Here is an 8,786-nt window from a genome sequence, read left to right as displayed (position 1 = left end):
ATATATATATATATATATATATAAAAGCGCTTTTCTTGCCGCTTGCATGGCTAGCCAGTTGTTTGTTGGCCGTCATACAGCTCAATAAACTTGTGTCTCCTGTCCCTCTATCTTCTTCGTATACTTCTAATTAATCTATTCCGGCATTCTATTAAACGTTGGGCTATATCACCGTCCATCGCTCCACACGACCGATAACCGCGTGGCCAGCCGAGAGGAAAAGGAAAGCAGTAACTGGCGCTTGAAGCGACCAAAAAGAAGACGACCTCCAAGTATAATCTTGCAGTCTACGTCAGATCATTCTTTGGTCGACAGCGGACGTAAAGTGAAGCTCTTCGCCAAAATGATAGGCGGTGCCAGGCTCTGGCATCCTAGCTCGATAGCGTAGGGCGCGACGACTCGTGGAAGTCTGAAGCAGTTGGTGAAATATTCAAGGCTTAAACAAGCGATAAAAATGAACGATAACTTTTTAATTTGCTAACAAGTAAGCGACGTCTGTGTGCTCTAAACTGCGAAAAGCTGTAGAGGTGTCATTAATCATAAGTCAAAGGTAGCCGTATTCTCGGATCCGTCGTGTCAGAATATACCTACACGTGAATTTATAAGGATGTATATACAAGTGTAATGGTTTGATGAAGTGCCTAGGTCAAACTGGAAACTCTGCGCAATACATGTACACCGGCAACGACGATAATCGACTATGCTAGTTTCGATACTAGAACAAGTCTTGTTCTTAGAGTTTCTTCATAGGATGGATGCCATCACTGGATTGTGAAAGTACTTAAAATAGGACTAAATAATCGGTCACGGGACAACGTTCTCTGTGACGAATATAACGTAGCCACATGCTAGGTAAAACAACCAAAAATATGTTAGATGCAACTACTTTTTTTAGAAGCACTATTGCGTGACTTTGAATTTAGACCGGAACTTTAGAGACACACTAACCTACTCCTATGCCAAAAGAAAAGAAATGTTGTTTGCTTTTAGAGTAATGTTCCTATCTGTTCCTTGGTACTCTCCTAAGTTTTAAAAACCTTTAATGGTAGTCATCACGCTATGATGATAAAAGACTTCGAATTTTCAGGATACTATTGTAGAAAACCTTAAAATAAAAAAAAAAAACAAAGAAATATAACCATAAATTATTATTCACTTCAACATAATAGTCTTAACGTTCTAAAGGTATGGCATATTTATCCTTGTTTTTTAATACTATAGATAGATATCTTTCCACGAATTTTACCTTTATGGATTCTGCTAATATAACCACTAGATCAGTCCACTACATTACTTGGAAATCATTTTCCAAATCAGAGGATTGCTAATTTTTTAATTGCTCGGACAAACCATACTCATAGAATATGTAAGTACCACTGACTAACATAAGGCATATTGTACCAGAGACTTGATCTGATTTCGATAACGTTAGTTTCTACTATTGGAACCGCTAACTTTCCGCCAGGAGGGTATCTTGGGCCTATAATACACGGACCAGATCAACAAACCGAATCAACGTCTTTTTCACAAAGGTTTGTTTACCGTAGCGTCGATCTGACCAGATATGACCGGAACAGTAATTTAGGCTGGCGTTGTAGAGAATAGTTAGCATCACAATATTTAGACAGAATTAGATGCCAAAATCTTACATGTAAGATCTATTAGTTTGCAGAAAAAGTTTGATTTGTTTCGACGAATTTAATCGTTGTTGCCAGCGAATTGTGTTCCTAATAGCTAACTGGTAGTGCTTATAGCGTTATATATATATATATATATATATATATATATATATATATATATATATATAGAGAGAGAGAGAGAGAGAGAGAGAGCCCTTACAAAACTCTACTCAGTGATCGCGTTTGACACTGTTTTATTAGTGCTTCGTAGAAGAGGAAAGTATTTCTTAATATCTAAAGAAAATCGACAGAAATGAGAGTGCTGACCAGTGAGCGCATAACTTCTAATAGCTATAAAACGTGGGATCCTTATTTGAATAACAGAAAAAGATCTAAACTCGCGAGAAGCATTGCAATAGACGTAAAAAAGCGCAGCCTCAAACCGTATAAAGCTGAGAAAACATTCGTTCGCAGCGAAATGAAGAAACGCCTGCGGATCGTTATAGGCAACATTGAATTCATCTACGTTCGATACGGGCCTGCCAGTATTTCAAACAATCCACTTGAAAATCGAGTCTACTCAGACCAAGGATAGCTTGGACAGACGCCAATGCTGTGGTACTTGGCAAAGCTGTCTGCTACCAAGTACTTTTATTTTTTTCGCCAGCCGTTAACTCTCTCATGATGTACATTCAAGTTGGATTTCACGCTTAGAATCGCAAAGACTCTACTTCAGGTCCAGGCAAATACTGGCCCAATTAACAACTCGAGTTTTGCCGGTTGGTTTGGCCGGTGACACACGCTATGTTACGTAGTTTTCTAAATACATTTATCCTGTCGAACTTTACAAGATGCAATCCGTATGAAAGCGTGTGAAAGGGAGTCGTTGAGACAGCAGTCAACGGCCCAGACGAGGCCGTGGGTTTCGACCGAAGATAATTTCCGTGTTTATTCATGCTAAACAAATCCGAATGTTGTAAACGTCTTGCGGCGTCGCTTCGCTCTCAACACTTGAGCTTTACCCGACACTTCTATTTTCCTATGCACACCTATTGCCCTATGTAAGAAACATAAACTGGTCTAGCCGACATTGTCTTGCCTGTAAAAGATCTATTGCCTGCACCATTCACTCACTCTACTGATGGAAGAGTCGAGGCACACTTCTTAAAAGTAGTAAAAGGAAGATGGCATACGCTCCCGGCCAGTGGCGCGTCATGAACAATGCGACAGTTGCAAGCTCTCGCAGTACTTCTCAAGCAGGCTCTGTGTTCGTCAATTCTATCGTTGGAGTGTGGAATTTTTGTACAATAGTTAATCATTGTTTATTCTGCACGTAGTATTAGTTCATTATAAGCAGCGGTTCTTCCTTTCTGAAGTAGCATATTTCCATACCCTAGACCAAAACGCAAGCTTTACTTGTGAATGTTACAAAAAACGTATGCGAAAACGTCGTGCGTGCAAGTGAATAGTTCGTTAGTAAGTTTTACAAGTTTATTATAAGTGAACATGAAGTTTCGCCAGTGAATACTTTGTAAGATTGACATGGATTACTAGGTGATTACAATTTTTAGTAGAAGCTCCGGCTAGTAGACATCACACTATCTTCCCTCATGTCTTCATCTCACTACAATGTTTTAAAGTGTAGCAGACCTTACGAATTTGATCTAAAAAAATTGAAGTAAAATAACATCTTGTCGCACTCTAGTAATCAGAGAAGTAGTTCCATTCCTGATGACAATTGGGTATTGACGCTCGCAATATATGTGAACTATATTGGCAGCCACAGATTATGCTACGTTTTTTTTTATACGTAACACACTAACAAGAAGCGGCAACACTGGCAAGGCATATTAGAACGTTCAGTAGCATAGCTGAATACCGGCAATCAGCCCCATTCATTGTAAAAACTGGCCAGCAACTGCAATTGGTACTTGTTGTCTAAGTGCCCCCCCCCCCCCCAAGACCTTTACGTATCCCATTATTATACTTTTTTGCTAATCTTATGCATCAGAATATATCCGACAACATATTTGTATGTGGTTTAAGCTGATAAAGCTTATGTGCAATAATCCAGCGTTTTGCGTTGCGTCCCCTCTAAAACGCAGCCTATCTAAAAACACTTGATTGTATTATGCAATGGGGCGACTACTGATACGTATCCGGCTTCGCCATTTAAGCCAAAAATCTGACATGATCGGCGCCATTGTGAAACGATGCTTATCGTATCACCCACTTAGCTCTCTGTCTTGATAATGACGTACCCTCTAAGTAGTCAGTAATTTACATGTCACGCGCACCTTATAAAAGCCCTGAGATCATATGCAAATAGAGCTTTCATCCTTCCGTTACTCGTCGACAGATTGTGATCAAGCTTGTGACTGGATAGTGCGAGTGGCGTCCTTGTTTACCGAGCAAAACGATCATGCAAGAGTGCGGTACTAACCGACCTGTATTCCAACGAGGCAAACGCAGGAAAATCTTCCAGGACGTTGAAGGTCATTTAAAAAACGTTCCAAAGTAAATATTAGCTTCTGGAGACGGAGAGTTTACCATAGATCGTCTAGTTGTTAATAGCAGACGACAAAGCTGAACCTGGTCCACGTGAGGTAGTGAACGGTTCTCGAAAGCGGATGTGCTTTGAAACATTCCCTTTCTTTCGATGGAAGAAACCACGTCGTTCTATCTATTCATCCTGTCGTCGCTTAGCGAAAACTTTTCGTCATTACTTCATCTTTTGCCCGGTCCTACCCAGCTGCTTTGAGCTGATGACAAAAGGTGGGCGGCTACAATGAAAAAGAAAAATATACGTGTATATCTGTGAACGCTTCCACTAATATCGTGGTAGTGAGAAGGGGACGTTGTCATACATATGGGGTATGACGGATGAAACCTTAGATATACAATTTGAATAACGGTTAGAAGATAGTAAGGAGCAGGTCGACCTTCTAGCTACTGACAAAACACCTCACACCTAACTGAAGCGCGATAGCATGTGAAGTTTGAACTTGTCACATCGTGTGATGACTCAATTTGTGTCGATTATTATAGATCCTTCTCTGAAAGAGTATCAAATGCTCAAAACATGTGTGGACATCAGTTATAGCCATGGCTAAATGAGGCAGGGCTACATACGCAGGAAAACTACGACATACATTTTATAGATAAACAATGAATAAAAACGGGGCATTTTAGATCTGTTACTCGTGGCTGTCCAATTGAAAAATTTGTGATATAGTATTTTAATTCAGTTACATTCGTCAACTACTCGCTAATAGTTAAAACGCATTGTAACAGTATAACCATCTAAGACAGCTACAGGGTTCGATCTATTTTAGACTACTTTGAAGTTATCAGTGAAATTGTTTCGGGGGAACTTTAAGAAATCGTTTTTGTCTCCCTATGGTAAGCAATCGGTGCCGTATAGCGGATCTGGACATAGAATGATGCTATATTGAATTCACGACGCGGCTGGATACAACTTATTTTATGAGGTATTGATTAACAGAAGTCGGCGATGGACTGGAAGACTTGCCTCAACTTCTCTTTTTTAGCAGCTTTTTACAAAAAAACTTTTATGCAAGCATTATTCTCTCGCTCGTACTGCATATAGGAAAAAATATTCCCGTTAACCAAGATAGTGTAGCAAGGGCCGAAAGCTTGCCAAATATGTTATAGAAGCATGCCTATTTAGGGGAGACACATATCGCCAGGGTTGACATTGAAATATATCTTTTTATGAACCTTCATTGCTCTGTCGAAGCGTATACGACCATGTCACAGTTATTTACCAAACCATTCATCATACCAACAAGTTATTATTAAGAACTATAGTTTGCGAGTTATGCAACTTGTTTGCATATCCAGCCTGTGCCCTGTTTTAGGTTTCCGATAAAGAAGTGTTATTTTGTTAGACGGGAGACGTTTTTTCGACCTGATATTTTCAGGTACATGTATATGTGGCGCCGTATATATAGCAGACGCTTCGTCATTCTTTTACTATTCCATTTTCAACAAAAAAAAAGTATTAGAAGCTCGAAACGGGCGCGCCCCAGCACACTGAAAAGTTCGGTCGAGTGGAAAAACCCGAGAAAAATAAATTAACCTGTAGGAGATAACCCAAAACGAAAGCTTCTGGTGTTCGGTACCCATTCTCTATTACTCGCCTATAAGAAGTATCAAGCTCGACCAAAAAATGCAGGCGTGCGCAGTAACGCCAAGTGTGCTTTATGGGTAAAGGGTGTCAACATTTATAGAGAGTGGAGGTAAACCGAATAGTCCTGATAGAAAGAAGGTGGGCAAGACTGTGAACAGAGAGATCCTATAGATAATATAAACAATGCTAACAAACGGAGGGCAAATCGTTGCTTGGGTCGGTGGAAGTGGTGCGCGGAAAAAGCTGCGAACAATAACAATAGCGACAACAAAATAAGAATGATAAAAGAGTTCTAGAAAGTTCAGATAAAGGACGCCGGAAGTGCGAGATGCTAACATCTGATAGCAGATGAAATGAATGAATGAATTGTTCTGTATAAATTTAGGTTTAGTAGCTTTCAATGGCGTCAAATGTCGCTTTGATCTAGAAACGTATCTATAATCAGGATGGTTGCAATTGCGAGAGTTGTGTTTAATACGCACTTACCATATCGGATACTATATGCATGATGAAATAAAAAAAAAAAACTTCTCTATGTACTAGTAGTATTTACTTGGTTATCGATTAAGGCTCTTCGAATCAACATCAAGCACAGGACCTCAATAGAAAGCAGCAGCTAGCCTCTGGTTGAAAGAGTCCAGGGTCGCTACTTCAAGGTCCGCCAGCGACACGCACGACATGATCTGTGTGAATAAAGAAACTTAGCTAAACCTGGTTACCTATCGAGTAAACCTTTGAGGATTGGGCGAGACACTCTGCTAAGGGCATTGCTCTTAATCTATTACAAAAGTTATCTCGAGCGTTTCCACTCAGTTCCCACCTAATAGGGCTCGGTTATTAGTTATAGTAATTAACCTTTACATACTGTTCGCTTGTTCGGCACTGCTTCAGACGGCTGACTTCTAGCACTAAGGAAGTACATTTACAGTCGGTTTCGAACTTTTTTTTAGGAGGTATGGAAGACTTGTTTACTGATTGCATGGTGCATCCTGTCACACCTGAATTGTCCACCGTGGGGTCCAGGTATTGAACTACTATTAGATTCAAGGGGCCTTTGGTGTTGGTGGATATTCCATAAGGTAAAGGGCGACCACCCACTGACCGCGAGGGGGCCCCGATAGGCTCGAAAACTTGCATTGTTTCGAAACCTGGAGAGGGATGAGTTGGTGACACATCGATTACACCTTTTCTGCCTCAGGGTTTCCGCAGACTCTTGTAATCCAGCATCAATCTAGCTCTTCTTTCTTCTTCTGTGTGTCATGTGATCCAGAAAAGCCGAGTCAGCAAATTATACTGACTTTACCATACTTTCCACAACTTTTTTTAATAGTCGTCTAGTGCAACTTCCTGTAATAGGCCAGGTCGTGCCCCACTGCATTTAATAGTACGCAGTGAAAAGTTATGTGGTGAAACTTGTCTTTTTTCCAGACTTGCAAAGGACACACGTAGCAATCTGTGTCTCGTCAATTTTTGCCATATATGCCTCAAACTGGCCGTAGTCAGTCAGGATAATGTGATCACGTGATTTGCGAGTTTTCTGAAGGACCGGTTATACGATGTGGTGACACCGGGAATCAGAATGCGTGTCCATGTCACTGCTCGATCTCGGGGTGCATACCGCGCCGATTGTCGTTGCCACTTCCACATCGCAGCCTTCCGCTGATTGCGAGGTCACACATTAATAGAGTTACTCGAAAGTGGCCGTGGAATTTGCCACGATCTGCTGCCCACCAGAAAGGGTATCAAGGAGAGTTAATCACAGTAGATTAAAATAAAACTAAACATACCTTCGTAGGCGTAGTGTTACTGCGGCTTCTTGTGAATTGCTTCCGCCAGATCGCTATGATAATTCTTAACAAGCTAGAAGTTACTGAACCCCCGGGAATCTCATTACAGACCCCGCGCAGATACGGATACTGTCAGAACGCCCTGATCCTTTTCTTGAACGTTGTTGGCATATCTACTTGTATCCCTTTGTTGAAGTCTTTGCGTACGTGTGACGTAGACCTGCCTGACTTTCAAGAAAGGCTTAGGCAATAAGCTATCAAAGATTTCCGTCATCCTATCGCTCTACTCTGGACTGACTTCCAAGTAAAGTATAGGAGAACAAGTTGCTAGCTCGTTAAAAACAAGTTCATCCTCACGTTCGGTACGCCTAAGCTAGCTTTTACCCTGGTGGAGCCCGTATGTAAAAGTATTACTCAATTTCTTCTATTCAAAAAGGTATTGACTTTAGGCCATTGATTCACGACATTTTCCCTAAACATCATAAGGTCTATGTGAACTATCTTACATATTCTATCGATACGAACGTTTCTAGTGTATTTTATTATTTAAAGACCTAGGATGCACTCACTGCGGCTACGTTTCTTTCTCACTCGAGAATATCGAGACCATAGTTAATCTTGTGTGCAATTAGGTGTGCTAGATAGGAACGGGTTTAGACTTCTATCTTATTATATAGACAACATAAGTAATCCGTCACATTGCTTCAAGCCCCCCTTCTAAATTATTATGTCACCTATGAAGCTAGCGTTTCCCAGCCAGCAAACTGTCCATGACTACTGGAATGCACGTAGGACATACGTTTCCTGGTCACGCACCCGCACTGCTACCGACGATTATGAGCTTGGCCTGCGCACTTTGGTAGCGCGGACCTTGGCCTACCTAGGGATCAGGTGGCTTTAATATGGACGGGGTTTTGATCTGTACAGTCTGTATAATATATATATAAATGTAGATGGGTCCGTGGTAAGTGTCTACCGATGCCACTGGATATGACCCAAGCTGGTCGAAATCGGCCGTGTTATTTCATTTTGCCTCGACGAGTCAGAAAACACTGAAGTTTGTTCGCGCGGCAAAGTGGCAATGGTCGTGCTAATAGTCTGTATTGAAGCGACCGACTAGTGGTTACTCACGGTCACTCTACTACAATAAAAAGTGAAGGCATAATTAATAAATTTTGTTATTATTGTGATGTTTATCTCGTGCGTAAGACATATATGTGTATATAT

This window comes from Varroa jacobsoni, unplaced genomic scaffold (genome assembly GCF_002532875.2).
Source record: "Varroa jacobsoni isolate VJ856 unplaced genomic scaffold, vjacob_1.0 scaffold_250, whole genome shotgun sequence".
Taxonomy (NCBI): domain Eukaryota; kingdom Metazoa; phylum Arthropoda; class Arachnida; order Mesostigmata; family Varroidae; genus Varroa; species Varroa jacobsoni.
Note: the sequence above shows the minus strand (reverse complement) of the source record.